Source organism: Triticum aestivum, chromosome 7B (genome assembly GCF_018294505.1).
Source record: "Triticum aestivum cultivar Chinese Spring chromosome 7B, IWGSC CS RefSeq v2.1, whole genome shotgun sequence".
In the NCBI taxonomy this organism is placed as follows: domain Eukaryota; kingdom Viridiplantae; phylum Streptophyta; class Magnoliopsida; order Poales; family Poaceae; genus Triticum; species Triticum aestivum.
Window position 1 is genome coordinate 615,226,855 of NC_057813.1, and position 25,775 is coordinate 615,252,629.

Here is a 25,775-nt window from a genome sequence, read left to right on the forward strand (position 1 = left end):
CCCAAACCCGAGACTAAGTGCTTCTGTAATAAGGGGAATAACCACTGGAGCAGAATTACCCTAGATACTTGGTAGATGAGAAGGCTGGCAAGGTCGATAGAAGTATATTGGATATACATTGTGTTGATGTGTACTTTACTAGTACTCCTAGTAGCACCAGGGTATTAGATACCGGTTTGGTTGCTAAGTGTTAGTAACTCGAAATAAAAGCTACGGAATAAACGGAGACTAGCTAAAGGTGAGCTGACGATATGTGTTGGAAATGTTTCCAATGTTGATATGATCAAGCATCGCACGCTCCCTCTACCACCGAGATTGGTGTTTGCGTTGAGCATAGACATGATTGGATTATGTCTATCGCAATACGGTTATTCATTTAAGGAGAATAATGGTTACTCTATTTATTTGAATAATACCTTCGATGGTCTTGCACCTAAATAAATGGTTTATTGAATCTCGATCGTAGTGATACACATTTTCATGCCAAAAGATATAAGATAGTAATAATAGTACCACTTACTTGTGGCACTGCCATGTAAGTCATAATGGTATAAAACGCATGAAGAAGCTCCATGTTGATGGATCTTTGGACTCACTAGTTTTTGAAAAGTTTGAGACATGCGAACCATGTCTATTGGTGCATACGCATGAAGAAACTCCATGCAGATGGATCATTTGGACTCACTTGATTTTGAATCACTTGAGATATGCAAATCATACCACATGGGCAAGATGACTGAAAAGCCTCGTTTTCAGTAAAATGGAACAAGATAGCAACTTGTTGGAAGCAACACATTTTGATGTGTGCAGTCCAATGAGTGCTGAGGCATGCAGTGAATATCGTTATGTTCTTACTTCACAGATGATTCGAGTAAATGTTGAGTATATTTACTTGATGAAACACAAGTCTGAATTATTGAATGGTTCAAGTAATTTCAGAGTGAAGTTGAAGATCATTGTGACAGGAGGATAAAATGTCTATGATATGATCATAGAGATGAATATCTGAGTTACGAGTTTTGGCACACAATTAAGACATTGTGGAAATTGTTTCGCAATTAATACCGCCTGGAACACCATAGTGTGATGGTGTGTCCGAACATCATAGTTGCACCCTATTGGATATGGTGGGTACCATGATGTCTCTTATCGAATTACAACTGTCATTCATGGGTTAGGAATTAGAGACAACCACATTCACTTTAAATAGGGCACCACGTAATTCCGTTGAGATGACACCGTATGAACTATGGTTTAGAGAAACCTAAGTTGTCGTTTCTTAAAGGTTTGGGGCTGCAATGCTTATGTGAAAAAGTTTCAGGATTGATAAGCTCGAACCCAAAGCGGATAAAATGCATCTTCATAGGACACCCAAAACAGTTGGGTATACCTCCTAATTCAGATCCGAAAGCAATATTGATTGTTTCTTGAATCGAGTCCTTTCTCGAGGAAATATTTCTCTCGAAAGAGTTGAGTGGGAGGATGGTGGAGACTTGATGAGGTTATTGAACCATCACTTCAACAAGTGTGTAGCAGGGCACAGGAAGTTGTTCCTGTGGCACCTACACCAATTGAAGTAGAAGCTTATGATAGTGATCATGAAGTTTCGGATCAAGTCACAACCGTACCTTGTAGGGTGACATGGATACGTACTACTTCAGAGTGGTACAGTAATCATGTCTTGAAGGTCATGTTGCTAGACAACAATGAACCTACGAGCTATGGAGAAGCGATGGTGGGCCCAAATTTCGACAAATGGTTAGAAGCCATAAAGTCCGAGATAGGATCCATGTATCAGAACAAAGCATGGACTTTGGTGGACTTGCCCGATGATCGGCAAGCCATTGAGATAAATGGATCTTTAAGAAGAAGACGGACGTGGACGGTAATGTCACCGTCCATGAAGCTCGACTTGTGGCGAAGAATTTTTCACAAGTTCAAGGAGTTGACTACGATGAGATTTTCTCATCCGTAGCGATGCTTAAAGTCCGTCGGAATCATGTTAGCATTGGCTGCATTTATGAAATCTGGCAGATGGATGTCAAGACAAGTTTCCTTACCAGTTTTTGTAAGGAAAGGTTGTATGTGATACAATCATAAAAGTTTTGTCAATCCTAAGGATGCTAAAAGGTATGCTAGCTCCAGCGATCCTTCTAAGGACTGCAGTAAGCATCTCGGAGTTGGAATGTACACTTTGATGAGATGATCAAAGATTTTGGGTTTGTACAAAGTTTATGAGAAACTTGTATTTCCAAAGAAGTGAGTGGGAGCACTATAGAATTTCTGATGAGTATATGTTCTTGACATATTGTTGATCAGAAATGATGTAGAATTTCTAGAAAGCATATAGGGTTATTTGAAAGGTGTTTTCAATAGAAAACCTGGATCAAGCTACTTGAACATTGAGCATCAAGATCTATAAGATAGATCAAAATGCTTAATAATACTTTTAAATGAGCACGTACCTTGACATAATCGTGAAGGTGTTCAAGATGGATCAGTCAAAGAAGGAGTTCTTGCCTGAGTTGTAAGGTATGAAGTTAAGACTTAAAGCTCGACCACGGCAGAAGAAAGAGGAAGGACGAAGGTCGTCCCCTATGCTTTTATCATAGGCTCTCTACAGTATGCTATGCTGTGTACCGCACCTGAAGTGTGCCTTGCCATGAGTCAGTCAAGGGGTACAAGAGTGATCCAAGAATGGCTCACAGGACAGCGGTCAAAGTTATCCTTAGTAACTAGTGGACTAAGGAATTTTCTCGATTATGGAGGTGGTAAAAGAGTTCGTCGTAAAGGTTACGACGATGCAAGCTTGACACCTATCCGGATAGCTCTGAGTAGAGAGACCGGATACATATAATGGAGCAATAATTTAGAATAGCTCCAAGTAGAACAGTTGTTTGTAATAGCTCCAAATAGAGCGTGGTGGCTGCATCTAGGAGATGACATAGAGATTTGTAAAGCACACACGGATCTGAAAGGTTCAGACCCGTTGACTAAAACCTCTCTCACAAGCAACATGATCAAACATAAAACTCATTGAGTGTTAATCACATAGTGATGTGAACTAGACTACTGACTCTAGTAAACTCTTGGGTATTAGTCACATGGCGATGTGACCAGTGAGTGTTAATCACATGGCGATGTGAACTAGATTATTGACTCTAGTGCAAGTGGGAGACTGTTGGAAATATGCCCTAGAGGCAATAATAAAAGTATTATTATTATATTTCCTTGTTCATGATAATTGTCTTTTATTCATGCTATAACTGTATTATCCGGAAATCATAATACACGTGTGAATACATAGACCACAATATGTCCCTAGTGAGCCTCTAGTTGACTAGCTCGTTGTGATCAACAGATAGTCATGGTTTCCTGGCTATGGACATTGGATGTCGTTGATAACGGGATCACATCATTAGGAGAATGATGTGATGGACAAGACCCAATCCTAAGACTAGCACAAAAGATCGTGTAGTTCATTTGCTAGAGCTTTGCCAATGTCAAGTATCTCTTCCTTCGACCATGAGAGCGTGTAACTCCTGGATACCGTAGGAGTGCTTTGGGTGTATCAAGCCTCACAACGTAACTGGGTGACTATAAAGGTGCACTACATGTATCTCCGAAAGTATCTATTGTTTAATGCGGATCGAGACTGGGATTTGTCACTCCGTGTAAACGGAGAGGTATCTTTGGGCCCACTCGGTAGGACATCATCATATGCGCAATGTGACCAAGGAGTTGATCACGGGATGATGTGTTACGGAACGAGTAAAGTGACTTGCCGGTAACGAGATTGAACAAGGTATTGGATACCGACGATCGAATCTCGGGCAAGTAACATACCGATAGACAAAGGGAATTGAATACGGGATTGATTAAGTCCTTGACATCGTGGTTCATCCGATGAGATCATCGTGGAACATGTGGGAGCCATCATGGGTATCCAGATCCCGCTGTTGGTTATTGACCGGAGAACGTCTCGGTCATGTCTACATGTCTCCCGAACCCGTAGGGTCTACACACTTAAGGTTCGATGACGCTAGGGTTATAAAGGAAGCTTGTATGTGGTTACCGAATGTTGTTCGGAGTCCCGGATGAGATCCCGGACGTCACGAGGAGTTCCGGAATGGTCCGGAGGTAAAGATTTATATATAGGAAGTCCTGTTTCGGCCATCGGGACAAGTTTCGGGGTCATCGGTATTGTACCGGGACCACCGGAAGGGTCCCGGGGGCCCACCGGGTGGGGCCGCCTGCCCCGGGGGGCCACATGGGCTGTGGGGGTGCGCCTTGGCCTACATGGGCCAAGGGCACCAGCCCCAAGAGGCCCATGCGCCTAGGGAACCCTAGAGGGAAGAGTCCTCGAGGGGGAAGGCACCTCCGAGGTGCCTTGGGGAGGATGGACTCCTCCCTCCCCTCTTGGCCGCCGCACCAGATGCCATCTGGAGGCTGGCCGCCGCCCCTTGGGGTGGGAAACCCTAAAGGGGGCGCAACCCTCCCCTTCCCCTATATATATGAGGCCTAGGGGCTGCCCATAACACGCGATTTGATCTCTCGTTGGTGCAGCCCTGCCCCTCTCCCTCCTCCTCTTCTCCCATGGTGCTTGGCGAAGCCCTGCGGGATTGCCACGCTCCTCCACCACCACCACGCCGTTATGCTGCTGTTGGATGGAGTCTTCCTCAACCTCTCCCTCTCTCCTTGCTGGATCAAGGCGTGGGAGACGTCACCGGGCTGTACGTGTGTTGAACGCGGAGGTGCCGTCCGTTCGGCACTTGATCATCGGTGATCTGAATCACGACGAGTACGACTCCATCAACCCCGTTCACTTGAACGCTTCCGCTTAGCGATCTACAAGGGTATGTAGATGCAAACTCTCCTCTCCTTTCTACTCGTTGCTGGTCTCTCCATAGATAGATCTTGGTGTTACGTAGGAAAATTTTTGAATTTCTGCTACGTTCCCCAACAGTGGCATCATGAGCTAGGTCTATTGCGTAGATTCTTTGCACGAGTAGAACACAAAGTAGTTGTGGGCGTTGATGTTGTTCAATATGCTTACCGTTACTAGTCCAATCTTGTTTCGACGGTATTGTGGGATGAAGCGGCCCGGACCGACCTTACACATACTCTTACGTGAGACAGGTTCCACCGATTGACATGCACTTGGTGCATAAGGTGGCTAGCGGGTGCCAGTCTCTCCCACTTTAGTCGGAACGGATTCGATGAAAAGGGTCCTTATGAAGGGTAAATAGCAATTGGCATATCACGTTGTGGTCTTGCGTAGGTAAGAAACGTTCTTGCTAGAAACCCATAGCAGCCACGTAAAACATGCAAACAACAATTAGAGGACGTCTAACTTGTTTTTGCAGGGTATGCTTTGTGATGTGATATGGCCAGAAGAATGTGATGAATGATATGTGATGTATGAGATTGATCATGTTCTTGTAATAGGATTCACGACTTGCATGTCGATGAGTATGACAACCGGCAGGAGCCATAGGAGTTGTCTTTATTTTTTGTATGACCTGCGTGTCATTGAAGAACGCCATGTAACTTACTTTACTTTATTGCTAAACGCGTTAGCCATAGAAGTAGAAGTAGTCGTTGGCGTGACAACTTCATGAAGACACGATGATGGAGATCATGATGATGGAGATCATGGTGTCGTGCCGGTGACGATGATGATCATGGAGCCCCGAAGATGAAGATCAAAAGGAGCAAAATGATATTGGCCATATCATGTCACTATTTGATTGCATGTGATGTTTATCATGTTTATGCATCTTGTTTGCTTAAGACGACGGTAGTAAATAAGATGATCCCTTACAAAATTTCAAGAAGTGTTCTCCCCTAACTGTGCACCGTTGCTACAGTTCGTCGCTTCTAAGCACCACGTGATGATCGGGTGTGATGGATTCTTACGTTCACATACAACGGGTGTAAGACAGTTTTACACAGCGAAAACACTTAGGGTTAACTTGACGAGCCTAGCATGTGCAGACATGGCCTCGGAAAACACGGAGACCGAAAGGTCGAGCATGAGTCGTATGGTAGATACGATCAACATGAAGATGTTCACCGATGATGACTAGTCCGTCTCACGTGATGATCGGACATGGCCTAGTTGACTCGGATCATGTGATCACTTAGATGACCAGAGGGATGTCTATCTAAGTGGGAGTTCATAAGATGAACTTAATTATCCTGAACATAGTCAAAAGACCTTTTGCAAATTATGTCGTAAGCTCGCGCTTTAGTTCCACTATTTAGATATGTTCCTAGAGAAAATATAGTTGAAAGTTGATAGTAGCGATTATGCGATCAGTAGAAAGCTTATGTCCTTAATGCACCGCTCAGTGTGCTGAACCCCAACGTCGTTTGTCGATGTTGCGAACATCGGACATACACGTTTTGATAACTACGTGATAGTTCAATTAAATGGTTTAAGTAGAGGCACCAAAGACGTTTTCGAAACGTCGCGGAACATATGAGATGTTTCGAGGGCTGAAATTGGGATTTCAGGCTCGTGCCCATGTCAAGAGGTATAAGACCTCCGACGATTTTCTTAGCCTGCAAACTAAGGGAGAAAAGCTCAATCGTTGAGCTTGTGCTCAGATTGTCTGAGCACAACAATCACTTGAATCGAGTGGGAGTTGATCTTCCAGATGAGATAGTGATGTTTCTCCAAAGACATTGCCACCAAGCTACTAGAGCTTCGTGATGAACTATAACATATCAGGGATAGATATGATGATCCTTGAGGTATTCGCGATGTTTGACACCGCGAAAGTAGAAATCAAGAAGGAACATCAATTGTTGATGGTTGGTGAAACCACTAGTTTCAAGAAGGGCAAGGGCAAGAAGGGATACTTCATGAAACGGCAAATCAGCTGCTGCTCTAGTGAAGAAATCCAAGGTTGAACCCAAACCCGAGACTAAGTGCTTCTGTAATAAGGGGAATAACCACTGGAGCAGAATTACCCTAGATACTTGGTAGATGAGAAGGCTGGCAAGGTCGATAGAAGTATATTGGATATACATTGTGTTGATGTGTACTTTACTAGTACTCCTAGTAGCACCAGGGTATTAGATACCGGTTTGGTTGCTAAGTGTTAGTAACTCGAAATAAAAGCTACGGAATAAACGGAGACTAGCTAAAGGTGAGCTGACGATATGTGTTGGAAATGTTTCCAATGTTGATATGATCAAGCATCGCACGCTCCCTCTACCACCGAGATTGGTGTTTGCGTTGAGCATAGACATGATTGGATTATGTCTATCGCAATACGGTTATTCATTTAAGGAGAATAATGGTTACTCTATTTATTTGAATAATACCTTCGATGGTCTTGCACCTAAATAAATGGTTTATTGAATCTCGATCGTAGTGATACACATTTTCATGCCAAAAGATATAAGATAGTAATAATAGTACCACTTACTTGTGGCACTGCCATGTAAGTCATAATGGTATAAAACGCATGAAGAAGCTCCATGTTGATGGATCTTTGGACTCACTCGTTTTTGAAAAGTTTGAGACATGCGAACCATGTCTATTGGTGTATACGCATGAAGAAACTCCATGCAGATGGATCGTTTGGACTCACTTGATTTTGAATCACTTGAGATATGCAAATCATACCACATGGGCAAGATGACTGAAAAGCCTCGTTTTCAGTAAAATGGAACAAGATAGCAACTTGTTGGAAGCAACACATTTTGATGTGTGCAGTCCAATGAGTGCTGAGGCATGCAGTGAATATAGTTATGTTCTTACTTCACAGATGATTCGAGTAAATGTTGAGTATATTTACTTGATGAAACACAAGTCTGAATTATTGAATGGTTCAAGTAATTTCAGAGTGAAGTTGAAGATCATTGTGACAGGAGGATAAAATGTCTATGATATGATCATAGAGATGAATATCTGAGTTACGAGTTTTGGCACACAATTAAGACATTGTGGAAATTGTTTCGCAATTAATACCGCCTGGAACACCATAGTGTGATGGTGTGTCCGAACATCATAGTTGCACCCTATTGGATATGGTGGGTACCATGATGTCTCTTATCGAATTACCACTGTCATTCATGGGTTAGGAATTAGAGACAACCACATTCACTTTAAATAGGGCACCACGTAATTCCGTTGAGATGACACCGTATGAACTATGGTTTAGAGAAACCTAAGTTGTCGTTTCTTAAAGGTTTGGGGCTGCGATGCTTATGTGAAAAAGTTTCAGGATTGATAAGCTCGAACCCAAAGCGGATAAAATGCATCTTCATAGGACACCCAAAACAGTTGGGTATACCTCCTAATTCAGATCCGAAAGCAATATGGATTGTTTCTTGAATCGGGTCCTTTCTCGAGGAAAGATTTCTCTCGAAAGAGTTGAGTGGGAGGATGGTGGAGACTTGATGAGGTTATTGAACCATCACTTCAACAAGTGTGTAGCAGGGCACAGGAAGTTGTTCCTGTGGCACCTACACCAATTGAAGTAGAAGCTTATGATAGTGATCATGAAGTTTCGGATCAAGTCACAACCGTACCTTGTAGGGTGACACGGATACGTACTACTTCAGAGTGGTACAGTAATCCTGTCTTGAAGGTCATGTTGCTAGACAACAATGAACCTACGAGCTATGGAGAAGCGATGGTGGGCCCAAATTCCGACAAATGGTTAGAAGCCATAAAGTCTGAGATAGGATCCATGTATTAGAACAAAGCATGGACTTTGGTGGACTTGCCCGATGATCGGCAAGCCATTGAGATAAATGGATCTTTAAGAAGAAGACGGACGTGGACGGTAATGTCACCGTCCATGAAGCTCGACTTGTGGCGAAGAATTTTTCACAAGTTCAAGGAGTTGACTACGATGAGATTTTCTCATCCGTAGCGATGCTTAAAGTCCGTCGGAATCATGTTAGCATTGGCTGCATTTATGAAATCTGGCAGATGGATGTCAAGACAAGTTTCCTTACCAGTTTTTGTAAGGAAAGGTTGTATGTGATACAATCAGAAAAGTTTTGTCAATCCTAAGGATGCTAAAAGGTATGCTAGCTCCAGCGATCCTTCTAAGGACTGCAGTAAGCATCTCGGAGTTGGAATGTACACTTTGATGAGATGATCAAAGATTTTGGGTTTGTACAAAGTTTATGAGAAACTTGTATTTCCAAAGAAGTGAGTGGGAGCACTATAGAATTTCTGATGAGTATATGTTCTTGACATATTGTTGATCAGAAATGATGTAGAATTTCTAGAAAGCATATAGGGTTATTTGAAAGGTGTTTTCAATAGAAAACTTGGATCAAGCTACTTGAACATTGAGCATCAAGATCTATAAGATAGATCAAAATGCTTAATAATACTTTTAAATGAGCACGTACCTTGACATAATCGTGAAGGTGTTCAAGATGGATCAGTCAAAGAAGGAGTTCTTGCCTGAGTTGTAAGGTATGAAGTTAAGACTTCAAGCTCGACCACGGCAGAAGAAAGAGGAAGGATGAAGGTCGTCCCCTATACTTTTATCATAGGCTCTCTACAGTATGCTATGCTGTGTACCGCACCTGAAGTGTGCCTTGCCATGAGTCAGTCAAGGGGTACAAGAGTGATCCAAGAATGGCTCACAGGACAGCGGTCAAAGTTATCCTTAGTAACTAGTGGACTAAGGAATTTTCTCGATTATGGAGGTGGTAAAAGAGTTCATCGTAAAGGTTACGACGATGCAAGCTTGACACCTATCCGGATAGCTCTGAGTAGAGAGACCGGATACATATAATGGAGCAATAATTTAGAATAGCTCCAAGTAGAACAGTTGTTTGGAATAGCTCCAAATAGAGCGTGGTAGCTGCATCTAGGAGATGACATAGAGATTTGTAAAGCACACACGGATCTGAAAGGTTCAGACCCGTTGACTAAAACCTCTCTCACAAGCAACATGATCAAACATAAAACTCATTGAGTGTTAATCACATAGTGATGTGAACTAGACTACTGACTCTAGTAAACTCTTGGGTATTAGTCACATGGCGATGTGACCTGTGAGTGTTAATCACATGGCGATGTGAACTAGATTATTGACTCTAGTGCAAGTGGGAGACTATTGGAAATATGCCCTAGAGGCAATAATAAAAGTATTATTATTATATTTCCTTGTTCATGATAATTGTCTTTTATTCATGCTATAACTGTATTATCCGGAAATCGTAATACACGTGTGAATAAATAGACCATAATATGTCCCTAGTGAGCCTCTAGTTGACTAGCTCGTTGTGATCAACAGATAGTCATGGTTTCCTGGCTATGGACATTGGATGTCGTTGATAACGGGATCACATCATTAGGAGAATGATGTGATGGAAAAGACCCAATCCTAAGACTAGCACAAAAGATCGTGTAGTTCATTTGCTAGAGCTTTGCCAATGTCAAGTATCTCTTCCTTCGACCATGAGAGCGTGTAACTCCTGGATACCGTAGGAGTGCTTTGGGTGTATCAAACGTCACAACGTAACTGGGTGACTATAAAGGTGCACTACAGGTATCTCCGAAAGTATCTATTGTTTTATGCGGATCGAGACTGGGATTTGTCACTCCGTGTAAACGGAGAGGTATCTCTGGGCCCACTCGGTAGGACATCATCATATGCGCAATGTGACCAAGGAGTTGATCACGGGATGATGTGTTACGAAACGAGTAAAGTGACTTGCCGGTAACGAGATTGAACAAGGTATTGGATACCGACGATCGAATCTCGGGCAAGTAACATACCGATAGACAAAGGGAATTGAATACGGGATTGATTAAGTCCTTGACATTGTGGTTCATCCGATGAGATCATCGTGGAACATGTGGGAGCCATCATGGGTATCCAGATCCCGCTGTTGGTTATTGACCGGAGAACGTCTCGGTCATGTCTACATGTCTCCCGAACCCGTAGGGTCTACACACTTAAGGTTCGATGACGCTAGGGTTATAAAGGAAGTTTGTATGTGGTTACCGAATGTTGTTCGGAGTCCCGGATGAGATCCCGGACGTCACGAGGAGTTCCGGAATGGTCCGGAGGTAAAGATTTATATATGGGAAGTCCTATTTTGGCCACCGGAAAATGTTCGGGATTTTTCGGTATTGTACCGGGAAGGTTCTAGAAGGTTCCGGAGTGGGGCCCACCTGCATGGGGGGACCCACATGGACGTGGGTAGTGGGGGCAAGGCCCCACACCCCTGGTCAAGGCGCACCAAGATCCCCCCTTAGAAGGAATAAGATCATATCCTGAAGGGATAAGGTCAAGATCCCTAAAAAGGGGGGATAACAATCGGTGGGGAAGGAAATAATGAGATTTCTTTCCTCCCACCTTGGCCAATGCCCCAATGGACTTGGAGGGCAAGAAACCAGCCCCTCCACCCCTATATATAGTGGGGAGGCGCATGGGAGCTATACACGAAGTTCTGGCACAGCCCTACCTCTCTTCCTACTCCTCCTCTCCCATGGTGCTTGGCGAAGCCCTGCTGGATTGCCACGCTCCTCCACCACCACCACGCCGTTGTGCTGCTGTTGGATGGAGTCTTCCTCAACCTCTCCCTCTCTCCTTGCTGGATCAAGGCGTGGGAGACGTCACCGGGCTGTACGTGTGTTGAACGCGGAGGTGCCGTCCGTTCGGCACTAGGATCATCGGTGATTTGAATCACGACGAGTACGACTCCATCAACCCCGTTCACTTGAACGCTTCCGCTTAGCGATCTACAAGGGTATGTAGATGCATTCTCTTTCTACTCGTTGCTGGTCTCTCCATAGATAGATCTTGGTGACACGTAGGAAAATTTTGAATTTCTGCTACGTTCCCCAACAGTGGCATCATGAGCTAGGTCTATTGCGTAGATTCTTTGCACGAGTAGAACACAAAGTAGTTGTGGGCGTTGATGTTGTTCAATATGCTTACCGTTACTAGTCCAATCTTGTTTCGACGGTATTGTGGGATGAAGCGGCCTGGACCGACCTTACACGTACTCTTACGTGAGACAGGTTCCACCGATTGACATGCACTTGGTGCATAAGGTGGCTAGCGGGTGCCAGTCTCTCCCACTTTAGTCGGAACGGATTCGATGAAAAGGGTCCTTATGAAGGGTAAATAGCAATTGGCATATCACGTTGTGGTTTTGCGTAGGTAAGAAACGTTCTTGCTAGAAACCCATAGCAGCCACATAAAACATGCAAACAACAATTAGAGGACGTCTAACTTGTTTTTGCAGGGTATGCTATGTGATGTGATATGGCCAAAAGGATGTGATGAATGATATATGTGATGTATGAGATTGATCATGTTCTTGTAATAGGATTCACGACTTGCATGTCGATGAGTATGACAACCGGCAGGAGCCATAGGAGTTGTCTTAATTTATTGTATGACCTGCGTGTCATTGAAGAACGCCATGTAACTTACTTTACTTTATTGCTAAACGCGTTAGCCATAGAAGTAGAAGTAGTCGTTGGCGTGACAACTTCATGAAGACACGATGATGGAGATCATGATGATGGAGATCATGGTGTCATGCCGGTGACGATGATGATCATGGAGCCCCGAAGATGAAGATCAAAAGGAGCAAAATGATATTGGCCATATCATGTCACTATTTGATTGCATGTGATGTTTATTATGATTATGCATCTTGTTTACTTAGGACGACGGTAGTAAATAAGATGATCCCTTACAAAATTTCAAGAAGTGTTTGTTGGAAATATGCCCTAGAGGCAATAATAAAAGTATTATTATTATATTTCCTTGTTCATGATAATTGTCTTTTATTCATGCTATAACTGTATTATCCGGAAATCGTAATACACGTGTGAATACATAGACCACAATATGTCCCTAGTGAGCCTCTAGTTGACTAGCTCATTGTGATCAACAGATAGTCATGGTTTCCTGGCTATGGACATTGGATGTCGTTGATAACGGGATCACATCATTAGGAGAATGATGTGATGGACAAGACCCAATCCTAAGACTAGCACAAAAGATCGTGTAGTTCATTTGCTAGAGCTTTGCCAATGTCAAGTATCTCTTCCTTCGACCATGAGAGCGTGTAACTCCTGGATACCGTAGGAGTGCTTTGGGTGTATCAAACGTCACAACGTAACTGGGTGACTATAAAGGTGCACTACAGGTATCTCCGAAAGTATCTATTGTTTTATGCGGATCGAGACCGGGATTTGTCACTCCGTGTAAACGGAGAGGTATCTCTGGGCCCACTCGGTAGGACATCATCATATGCGCAATGTGACCAAGGAGTTGATCACGGGATGATGTGTTACGGAACGAGTAAAGTGACTTGCCGGTAACGAGATTGAACAAGGTATTGGATACCGACGATCGAATCTCGGGCAAGTAACATACCGATAGACAAAGGGAATTGAATACGGGATTGATTAAGTCCTTGACATCGTGGTTCATCCGATGAGATCATCGTGGAACATGTGGGAGCCATCATGGGTATCCAGATCCCGCTGTTGGTTATTGACCGGAGAACGTCTCGGTCATGTCTACATGTCTCCCGAACCCGTAGGGTCTACACACTTAAGGTTCGATGACGCTAGGGTTATAAAGGAAGTTTGTATGTGGTTACCGAATGTTGTTCGGAGTCCCGGATGAGATCCCGGACGTCACAGGAGTTCCGGAATGGTCCGGAGGTAAAGATTTATATATGGGAAGTCCTATTTTGGCCACCGGAAAATGTTCGGGATTTTTCGGTATTGTACCGGGAAGGTTCTAGAAGGTTCCGGAGTGGGGCCCACCTGCATGGGGGGACCCACATGGACGTGGGTAGTGGGGGCAAGGCCCCACACCCCTGGTCAAGGCGCACCAAGATCCCCCCTTAGAAGGAATAAGATCATATCCCGAAGGGATAAGATCAAGATCCCTAAAAAGGGGGGATAACAATCGGTGGGGAAGGAAATAATGAGATTTCTTTCCTCCCACCTTGGCCAATGCCCCAATGGACTTGGAGGGCAAGAAACCAGCCCCTCCACCCCTATATATAGTGGGGAGGCGCATGGGAGCTATACACGAAGTTCTGGCACAGCCCTACCTCTCTTCCTACTCCTCCTCTCCCATGGTGCTTGGCGAAGCCCTGCTGGATTGCCACGCTCCTCCACCACCACCACGCCATTGTGCTGCTGTTGGATGGAGTCTTCCTCAACCTCTCCCTCTCTCCTTGCTGGATCAAGGCGTGGGAGACGTCACCGGGTTGTACGTGTGTTGAACGCGGAGGTGCCGTCCGTTCGGCACTAGGATCATCGGTGATTTGAATCACGACGAGTACGACTCCATCAACCCCGTTCACTTGAACGCTTCCGCTTAGCGATCTACAAGGGTATGTAGATGCACTCTCTTTCTACTCGTTGCTGGTCTCTCCATAGATAGATCTTGGTGACACGTAGGAAAATTTTGAATTTCAGCTACGTTACCCAACAGGTCAAGGTAACCCTAGGGCCATTTTGTCGATGAATCGATGAAATGAGGGTGAAGGTACCCCTATGCCCATTTTGTTGATGAATCGATGAAATGGTGGTCAAGGTACCCCTAGGGCCATCTTGTCGACGAATCGATGAAATTAGGGTCAAGATACCCCTAGGTCTATCTTGTCGATGAATCAGTGAAATGAGGGTCAAGGTACCCATTGGGCCATTTTGTCGATGAATCAATGAAATGAGGGTCAAGATACCCCTAGGGCCATTTTGTCGATGAATCGATGAAATGAGGGTCAAGATACCCCTAGGTCCATTTTGTCGATGAATCGATGAAATGGTGGTCAAGGTAACCCTAGGGCCATTTTGTCGATGAATCGATGCCCCTAGGTCCATTTTGTCAATGAATCAATGAAATTAGTGTCAAATTGGATCCAACACCATTGATAACAAAATAGTAAGTTAAATTATATGGTTCACAGATTCATACTCAAATACTGAATAGATGATAATCATCTACACCATATAAAACCAAATTGTACTCAGCACATAAACCATATAACATCAAATTTGACTCACATTCATAAAGGTTCATCAAGGTTGGATCCAACACATTGGATCACAACATACATACTTAAATTACTGGGTTCACAAATTCAAACTAAAGTACTAAATAGATGATTATCATCTACATTACAACACTGCTGGATCCAATACCATGGATCACAAAATACATAGTTAAAGTAGTTGAGGACCAAGTTCATACTATAGTTTTGCATAGAAGACTATCATCTACATACAGATAGATGATTATCATACTAGAAGACACCCCTACTCATCTAAGATGGCCTTCACCCCCTGAAGCTTCTGCTTTATCTTCTCCTCAGACTTTTGAAGCTCAGAAATGTGATGCTGCAATTTAAGCCTCTCTTGTGTCAGCCTTTCCTTCTCCTTCAAATGATTGAACTTCAAGTTCCTAATCACATTGGCTTGAGCACCTGTCAGGTTCACTAGAGTATCATACTTTTGCAGTAGCTTCTTCTTCTCCTCCTCTTTCTTTGATATCTCTGCCTTCAAGTTGCCCACTACAGTTTCTAGCTCAGCAATCTTCACATCAACATATTCCTTTTGCTCCTTCTGATTGTTTCACTCCACACCCTTCTGCTGCTGGGCATCCAAGAGAGCATTCACATCAGCATATAAACTGTCATAGTCCTCCTGTACTTTCTTCTTCTCCTCCTCTTTCTTTGCCAGCTCTGCCTTCAAGTTGCCCACTATAGTTTCTAACTCTGCAATCTTCACATCAAGACATTGCTTCTGCTCCTTTTGATTGTTCGACTCCAGACCCCACTGCTGCTGGGCATCCAAGAGAGCATTGACATCAGCATACAAACTGTCATAATTCTCCTGTAGTTTCTTCTTCTCTTCTGTCTGGTTGTGAATTGCAAATGAACTCTCCAGATTGTCATTGGTCCTAGCTGACTTAATCTCCTCATACATATTCCATAACTTGGCCAATGCCTTCTCCATTGAGTCTTGCCATTCAAAATCAATCCATTGAACTACTCCACAGTTTATGCCTTCCTGTAAAATAAACAATAAAACAATAAAGAATCATCTAAGTGAGTAGGATGAAGACCACTGTTAAGTGCCATACTCCATAAGCAAACATGTTCAGGGTTCTAATATGTGCAGCAAACATATCACACAGCAAACAAATAAACAATGAACATTGTTAAACAAGTAATTAAGCATTGACCATAATAAACAATGGCTACCATCCACTCACTGGATAAAACAAGTTAAACAAAGACTAAGTTAAACAAGATAAATAATGACCACTGTTAAACAAGTAATGAAGCACTAACCATAATAAACAATGGCTACCATCCACTCAATGGATAAAACAAGTTAAACAAAGACTAAGCACTTAACCAAGCTTAACAACTTGATAAACAAGGCAGTAATAACTAACCACAATAAACAATGTGTACCATCTGATGACAAGGCATGTCAGATTTAGATAAACAAAGACCAAACTAAACAAAGCTTAACAACTACGTAAACAAAACATTAGCAATGAACAACTTCCTTTATAAAGGATCAAACCTTCTTAGCACATCCTAGAAACCTCCTGCCGGTGTGCATCCCTTCAAATGCAACAAAGCGCTCGGCCGGCTTGCGGTGTTCGCACAAAACATTCACATCTGTGTCAGTGCCATTGAAATTCGGATCGTGCATCGTAGCTGGAAGCTGCGGGAGCAAGCAAAGATAAACCTAGATTCAGCTCGAGCTCATTCACAAAATCCCCAATTCACTAACCCTAACCCTAACCCTAGCTGTAGCAAACTGACCTTGATGATGCCATCGCAGGAGGAGGAGATGTTCATGACTGAATCCTCACTGGTCTCGTCGCCCCATGACACCATGACCACGGGGGAGCAGCAGAACGGCGGTCGGCGGTGTGGCGGCGTTGGGGGAGGAGAACAGAGTGACGAGAGGAGAGGGCGAGGCAGAGGAGATAGCTGGACCGAGCCGGTTTCTATCGGCGGACTGGCCGTCACGCTGTTACATGGCGTCAGCTCGCAGCCGTGACGCCACGTCGACAAGACAGGGTCCCAACTGTCATAATGGTGCTTAAACTGCCCAAACAGGAGGTTTGGTGCTTTCTGCAAAATATTAGAAAAAAATCAGTATTTTCTGCAGCAAAAACGTAGAAAAGTGTTTTCTGCAAACCTAAGCTGAAATGTGATGGTTTTCTGCAATTCACTCAACTATGGGTGTGTCCACATGGTTAGCCGCTGCTGCTGCATGCTTGCTCATTATTTCCAATTTTCCATCACTCACCATTGATACGACTGTACATCGTACAGGAAGCAAAGTAACTCTTGCATGCATACAATACAAGATGCATCTCAGCCGAAAGAGCCAAGTTAACAAGAGATAGTGTTTTCAAAAGATACAATGCTCAACATCCAGCAGGAACATCTAACCAAGGAAAAAAATAGCGCCGGCTTCAAAATACACTATTAGCGTACTATGTCACGCTATTAACGTGTCATTCTACACTGATTTATTTAGCGAGCCAATTCTCAGCATGCTATAGCGTGCTATTAGCAACGCTATAGCACTATTTTTTTCAATGCATTTAACTGAATTAATAAAAAAACTCGACCCAAGGGGAGAGACCGACGACATTGCATTTAAGGTCGAGAAAGGACCCGAATGCCGGTTTGTACAACACAAGTATATGCAGCAAGGGGCCTTTTTCTTGTGAGAACCAGGATTCGAGATATGGTTGGTAGCTCCACTCCAGGAGGTTTCTACTCTACCACCATGCTAGATGTACGTTCTCTTAACTGAATTAATACATAAGCAAGTTAAAAAATATGTTTCTTTTCTTTGTAAATCATGCGGAGTGTGAATAGACAAGGTACAGAGTTGGCGGGAGAGGTGCGAGGACACCGGGTGCTAAGTAGCACAGGTTGTAATTCTGATAATCTATTGCTAATTCTTATATCTATCAAATAAAAAACTATAATGTGTAGAGATTCAATAAATCATGCACAAAATGGGACTAGATAATTCTGAGGAAGAGAAGGTATCTGTCCAATCATGCATCGTCGCCTTTCTTTTGCTGGTTATCTCGTGTGGTTGTAGCTGAGACATTGTGGTTTCTATTAATAGAAATCGGAGAGGATGCACTCTTTATATAAAAAGAAATGTTTTTAAAAAAAGCATCAGATCAACCGGTACGCAGAGGGTGAGACTCTGGCAAAGGAGAAACTCGGGAGTTTTGACGGCAGCGACCGCGGCGACGGTGACAACTACTAGCATAGTGTTGAAAAGTAAAATAAAAATAGATTATTAGTTTAAACTATCTTAAAACAAGCTTTACTTCAGTGCTTTGCGTCTGGGCTGGAGATTTTTATGTGATAATAGCCTCTGTGATTTCTAATCATCAATACGCGTCGCAGTTCTAACACTGAATGAACGTCACACGATTACACTGATTGTATCAGAAGAAATATAACTGCAACAACATAATCCACTAGTTCTCTCATGCCAAGGCATCTGTTGTGTACTGAATTCATTCAGTAACCTCTCCACAAAATATAGACAGATTTGGTTGCACTCCAAATGGAGAGAAACCAAAAAAGACAAGTTATGATGTTAGCTAGTTGTACTACTGACAGTGGCCCTCTGTCTCAAAATGGAGAGTTGTTCTGCAAGACGGAACATGCTATGATGGAGTAGGTTAGAAGAGCAGCTGGTCTTGCCCAAGTTAGTAGTTACCTCCCATGGATTAATCAATTAAACATGTGAAAAACGAAGAGGTGATACCTTTGTTGGACAGACATGATGTTCATTGGTTACTAAAATTATTAGCTCAGAGTGCTCCATGATGTTTACTGATTTCGGTTAACTGATGCATTAGGAGAATGCACATTGGCAACTTAGTATACCAACTTTCTTGTATCATTAGCATAGATTGATAAATAATTTGTTCAGGGTAAACCATGATGTTCACTTTTTTTTGTTTTTGCAAAAAGGAGGTTGAAACCCTCGGTCTCTACATCCAAAGGTGCACACAACCATTTTTATATAATATTATTCAACAAACAATGACAAAATTAATACATGGATCTACCCAAAGCTACTTCCTGGTGAGCTCTGTTGTTACACCTACAAGCTTAATGATGCGCCCTGATCTCGCAGCAACACACACAGATAATGTACATCATGATGTTTACTGGATTCAATTAATTTGAAGCAAGTTGTATATGATGCCGGTTGAGAATTGGTGGTGCTGCCTCTAGCCAGACATGTTGCCCATCTCGCGTGAGTGATTTCAAGAAGCCAGTGAGGGGGTAATAATCCGGATTTCATGTAAAGTGATGCGGTTTAATACCAATTGAAGTCATCTGTTGTGGTGTCACATTAATTCCATCAGTACTTGTGTATTCAAACATAAAAAGCATGGCCATAATCGAAGTATGGAGGTGGTGCCGTAGCCGCGCTCCTTAGCTCAACCTTAGAAGGTGTCTGTTAAAGAAAGCAAAGGCTTTAGTCTTCAGTACAAGCAAGTGTGTTGCAGATGCTGAGATGCATTAAAAAACCAGTTGTGACACATGGCGTAACAATGTTCATGTATTCAAACCAGATTAAATGTTCGAATTTTGAAAACGACAGGCGGGAATGGATAGGCTGTGTGTACATAAGCAACGAAGGTTGAGGGTGTGTGTTAACCTGTCTTGCGGCAATGAGCTTCAAGTATTCAGGTTTCAGTGCATCGAGTAAACACTGAAAGTGCTCCTACACTGGTAAGCAGAATCTATGACTCCTGTCGACAGCTTAAGCAATAGCTCGATTCTCCTAATGCACAGGCATGTCAAAGAAAAATCTACAATATATATCACTAACCAAAACTCTTACTACGTTCCGCAACCTCTCGGCAAGACGATGAAGAACAGAACATTAGCATTACAGAGATGACATGAGGCGATCTAAAATTGAATCAATGGAAATGTCCCAGCTTTAAAGGAGAACTAAGTCTATGCAAATCATGGGACGATCTAAAATTGATGAACCGAACATGCCACTTCCATCACAGAAAAGTTATAAGTGGTCAAGTGCCCTTACTGGAAAATTGCTGAAACAGAGAGCAACACATGCATTGCAAAAGTAAGCTTATCTATATATTGACTTACCACTGACTGATTTCATTTTTTTTTGTCTTGAAGTTTTTGGAGTGTATTCTCTGGTTTGGTTAATGACGTAGTGATTCATATATAGACAGTGTACATTCAGTCAATGTGCAGAGCTTTAGGGTACATGATGGTAGCTAGTAGTACAGGAAGTGCTAACTTATTACTCCATCTATAAATAAATATAAGATCATTTATATCACTACTTTAATAATCTAAATGATCTTGTAAACACTTCTACCTAAAGTCGATCTGTTCTGCTTCCAGGTGGTCTTTTTAAAGTGTAAACCATAGGTGTGTTGCCATCAGATGCACTTCCTAGTAGACGACAAAGTGGTCAAATGTTGGAGAACTGGAGGCAAATTTTCTTTAAGACTCTTGTCCGTCTTGTTCTTTCTTGCTGAAATGCTAGCGTCTTCTGCTTCTCCATTTGTAGTTCGTATTCTTTCGTCCTGCTCCACTCTTGTGCTGTTGAGTAACTCCTGGACATTGTCTTGAGTGCATCATGATTGTGGTCATAGATGACTACACCGTGATGCAGTGGCGGAGCTTGCCAAAAAAAGCTGGGCGGGCTGAATGGGCCAGGCTGCAAGGAATTACTACTAGCTGGCATTCTACAACCCATGGGCTAGCTATATTGTGAGAAAAAGCTGCAGAGCTGGGCGGGCCATGGCCCATTTGGCCTTGCCTAAGCTCCGCCAGTGCCGTGATGTACTGATGTGTGTATAGTTGATGAAGAACAGCTTGAGCAGCTTTCTTCTGAAAAGATATTTGATCACAAAAATTGTAACGCCAATTTAACTTTAGAAAGAACAGCATGACAAAATGGAACCTTCTCTGAATCGCAGAAGTTGACGTGTTTGATTACTAAGAGAGAACCTACAGATCTCATACAAAAAACAATAAGCATTTAAGCTACATATAACTTGATTTTCCATGAGAAAAGAACATACATTAAATCATATTTAAAATATTATACACGGGAGTCATGAAAGGATAGAAGCATCAGAATTTTCCACTGAAGACACCATGTCAGTGCACCTAAAAATAGGTCAAGAAAATTGAAAGAAAAAAAAATAAGGTACTCCTAAATAAACTTGGAAGGAGACCTCACATGAAGCAATCCTTCTCTTGTACTCCCTCCGTCCAAAAATACTTGTCGGAGAAATGGATGTATCTAGACATATTTAAGTTCTAGATACATCCATTTTTATATATTTCTCTGACAAGTATTTCCGGACGGAGGGAGTATCAATTTATTTTGGACCCTTTGTCGCAAAAAGAAAAATTATTTTGGACCCTAATATCCAGCTTATGGCAGCTCTGGGAGGACCCCTCCGCGAACGATTCGTTTGCCCCAGGAGGGTCCATCCAGTGAACCCTTTTTATCATTGAAAACTTTCGCAAGTACTCTCTCTGTCCCAAATTCTTGTCTTGGATTTGTCTAAATACGGATGTATCAAGTCACGTTTTAGTATTAGATACATTCGTATCTAGGCAAATCTAAAACGAGAATTTTAGGATAGAGGGATATGGGCTTGCTCGGCGACTAGTTTATCGGTTCAGGCCTTAAAAAGAATCCCAACCATTCACGAAAAAAGTGCCACACAGTTTTTGCTTTGCCCATAGGCCCGATTAACTTTTTCTAGAAAAACTGCCAACAACAAAAAAGAGGACCCTAATTGCCATGATCTGAATTATGAAAAACAGCCATGCTAAACTTTAAAAATTGCCATGGTCAAAAAAGAAAAAAATGACATTTTCTAAATAATAAGAAAATGACATGTTACTTACTATTTACTATTAAAATGACATGCCCTTAATAAAAACGTCCATGTTAATGACAATGATAAATAAAATTGTCATACTCTTAATAATAAAACTGCCATCCTCTTAATAATAAAATGACATGTTATTGACTATTAAAAATGCCATGCTCCTAGTAATAAAACTGCCATGTTATTGATAATAAAATGCCATGCTCCGAGTAATAAAACAGCCATCCTCTTAATAATAAAAATGCTATGTTTGGATTATTAAACTACCATCCTCTAAAAAATGAAAATGTCATGTTATTTGACTATTAAAATGGCATGCTCTTAATAAATAAAATTGCCATGTTATTGATAACAAAATACCATCCTCCTAAAAAATAAAGATATGATAAAAAGGCCTATGAATTGCCCAGCTACCTATAATAAAAATGCACATGGCAAGTTTAGGAAAAAAATCCCTCTAATAGAAATTTTTGTTTTTTCAGAAATGGGAAAATTTGGGATTTTCTGATATTTTTTAAATGATTTTTTTTAAAGTTCACTCGAATATACAAAAAGAAATTTTGAACACAAGTGTTGACATAAGGCAACTTCAGCCCAATGGTGAGCGTGACTGTGCTCCTGCAGGAGGTCATGAGTTTGACCACCTGCAGCCTTACATTGCTCGTGATTTTTTGATTTTTTTTTAAAGGGAGCGTTCGCCAGAGATCCGTTCACAGTGAACTCTTCTGGGAAGTTGACGTGGCATTGGCCTTGCGCCAAGATTCGTGCGACACCAGGGAACTCATTCTCCAGGGTTGGCCTCCTGGCGAACATTCGCCAAATAAAATTTCCCCTTATTGTTCGTGATTTTTTGAAAAAAAATATAAAAAAGGGCCCGTTCGCCAGGGACCTGTTCATAGTGAACTCTTCCTGATAGTTGACGTGGCATTGGCCTTGCGCTAAGATTCGTGCGACGGCAGGGAAGGCGTGTGCCAAGTTGGCCTCCTGGTGAAAGTTCGCCAAATAACATTTCCCTTTATTTTGAAGAAAGCATAAGAAGGGGTATAAATAGGCGAGTATGTACAACAAAACTGCACACTTCCACGTTTTACAGAAACCACCATTAGAGCTGAATTAACTGAACTGAATGAGTTTCTTGTATGAGCAAAAATACTAACCATTCAACTGTATGACCAATCAGATGATGCATATAACTGCTACATGCTATGTGGGAGTGGGAAAAACACTTCTTATAGATAATTTAAGCATCCAACAGTTGGTGTAAAACCTGAATTACTGCAGTCAAATAACATATATGAAAAACAAAATAATGAAAAGAAAATCGATAGAAAACGCTCCACACATCGAAATATTGATATGTACGAACTGCTAGGATAGAAAAAGTATGGAATGCCTTGGAGAGGAGACTATTTACATGTGAAAGAAGTGAGCTATCATACTGGAAATTAGGGTGCATGACTAAACATCCCACCAGGAATGAAAATGAGGTAAGCTACATGACTAAACATCCTACCAGGAGTCAGTATGGCCTTGCTAGATAGTCTGGTACGACAGAGACCCTCTAACCCGCTGGCCATATTCCACTGGGACGTTGTCATCCTCCATCTCCGCCTTATCGTCGTCATCATGGTAAGACGAGGAGGAGACTGGAGTCGCGGAGGATGGAGTAGTGTTTGGCTTCGCGGTTGCTTGTCAAGCTCCCAGTCATCCAACGTCACACATTGCGACTCCATCGAGATGTGTAGAGTGTGAGTAAACCCTGATTAGACAGCCACCCTCCATGTTGCTACCTCTCTCCCGATACCTATCACTCCCATACAATGGCTAGGTTGCTGAGACAGCGGGAGAAAAAGGCGAAGAGAGAAACTAGAAACCTACCATCATCGCTAATCCTTCCAATGCTAGGAAATTGACATTGCAAAAAAGACGATTGGACATGAAGGGACACTATGTAAATATGTATAGTCAGTAGCTATACTTGAACTGTTTTGTAATGAAGGTGAGAGATTTGATGACATGGAGAGCCTGCATGGGCCACGTACAATGTTAGGTGGGGAGAGTTATTCCAATTGTAGGTTCAAAATATGAGTAGTTTTAAACGATACAACTTAATTTATCTTCAAGGGGTCTGAATCCCTTTTTATAATTAATGACCATTTTCTAAACATGTGACCACCTTTTTTGGTTACATAGTTATTTTATAAAAACACGTGGCCTCATTTTTAGAATAAATGTTTGTAGAAGTACGTGCATTTTTATATTTGTGAATACTTCTGATTTTTTCTAGTGTCAAACTGATAATATATAAATGTGTAAGGTAAATGTATATTTCTTAGACATGTGAATAATAACAAGAATAAATTGTACCTAATCTCTAATGTGCCATATTAATTGCAGCGCATTCAGCCCTGGCCATGCCTGGCTCCTGCTTACTACATCACGATATATGAAAAGAAAATGAGAGCTTCTATTCGCCGCCAAATAGCCTCTATTGTGCACACATGAGCCGGCCCATTAGCACTTTGACCTCACTCGTCCGACAGCCTCGTTCGCTGCTGGTTTCAAGGAAAAACCAGTGGCTACAGGTTTGAGAAAAAAAACTGATCAAGTTTTTACAGTTAACAAAAACCGCACATTCACAAACTATTCTTCTATTTTTTAAAAATTAATTAATGCATTTAAATTTTTTTCAGATATTTGAAAGAAAACATGTTTCTAAACAATGTTCATGAACATGATTTGTTTTAAATAAAATAAAAGGTTGTTCATGAATTTTGGGAAAATAAAAACCATAAATAAAGGAATGGTAAAATGAAAAAAGAAAAAACACAAATTAAAAAATCTTGGGAAAAAAAAGGGAAGAAAATTAAAAAAAAACTGGAACGGAAACTTCTAAAAATGTTCCAAATCTGGGATGGTGTGAGAAGCTTACATGGGCTGGCCCATAACAAAACTTATCGAGTTGTGGTCGCCCTATACCGATAACGCATTATTAGGCGCAATCTCCCAAGAAAATGTGTTTGTTTGATGCCAGCATGCACGCCCTCCCCACTCCCCCGCATGCTTAGGTTTGAAGATTTGAATCACTAAATAATAAGATTTGTTTATGAGATAACCTACATGAAAATACTCTCATCATATCAGCTTTGTCATTCGTTGCTTCACACATGCTCTTTATTATTTCATTTTACTTGATACGGCTTCAGCGAGGTGCGCGATATTTAGAAAAGAATACCCACACATACACGCCGCCGTGCACGCACATAGAGTTTGTAAAATCACATACTTGTAGAACGAGTTCTCTCTTAGATCATCTGCACCTGCCCCCACTCCAATTAACGCATCACTCAATACAAGCACCACAAGGGTTGCAATAGCCTTCTTGTAACTTGTCTTGTCAAGGTGACACCTTTTTCTAATCGCTCTTGAGCAGTTGCATAGACATGCTTGCAACTCGCTCAATTCTAAAGAACTATTTCTCAAACATAAAAAATATCAAACCTATTGTTGATATTTTGGCTAGTATTGCTACGACGCGAAGGAAATCCATAGCTAGAATATGGATTTAGGGACAGAATAATAAAATTCGGTCTATGTACAAATAGTGGACGCAGTTCAAGCGCATGGGACGTCGAACCCAGTAGCGAAGGCCGGCGCCACAGCACACGTCAACGGTAGTCAATAAGCACCTAACCAAATAAGGATTAAGAACACTTGTCTGCCGATCTTGACCTTTCTCCCTCGTGTCCAATGAACGCCCCACGGAACCGCTGCTGCCTGCTGCATGTTTATTGGATCTGCATCTCCTCCAAAGCAATGGAGGACGGCGAC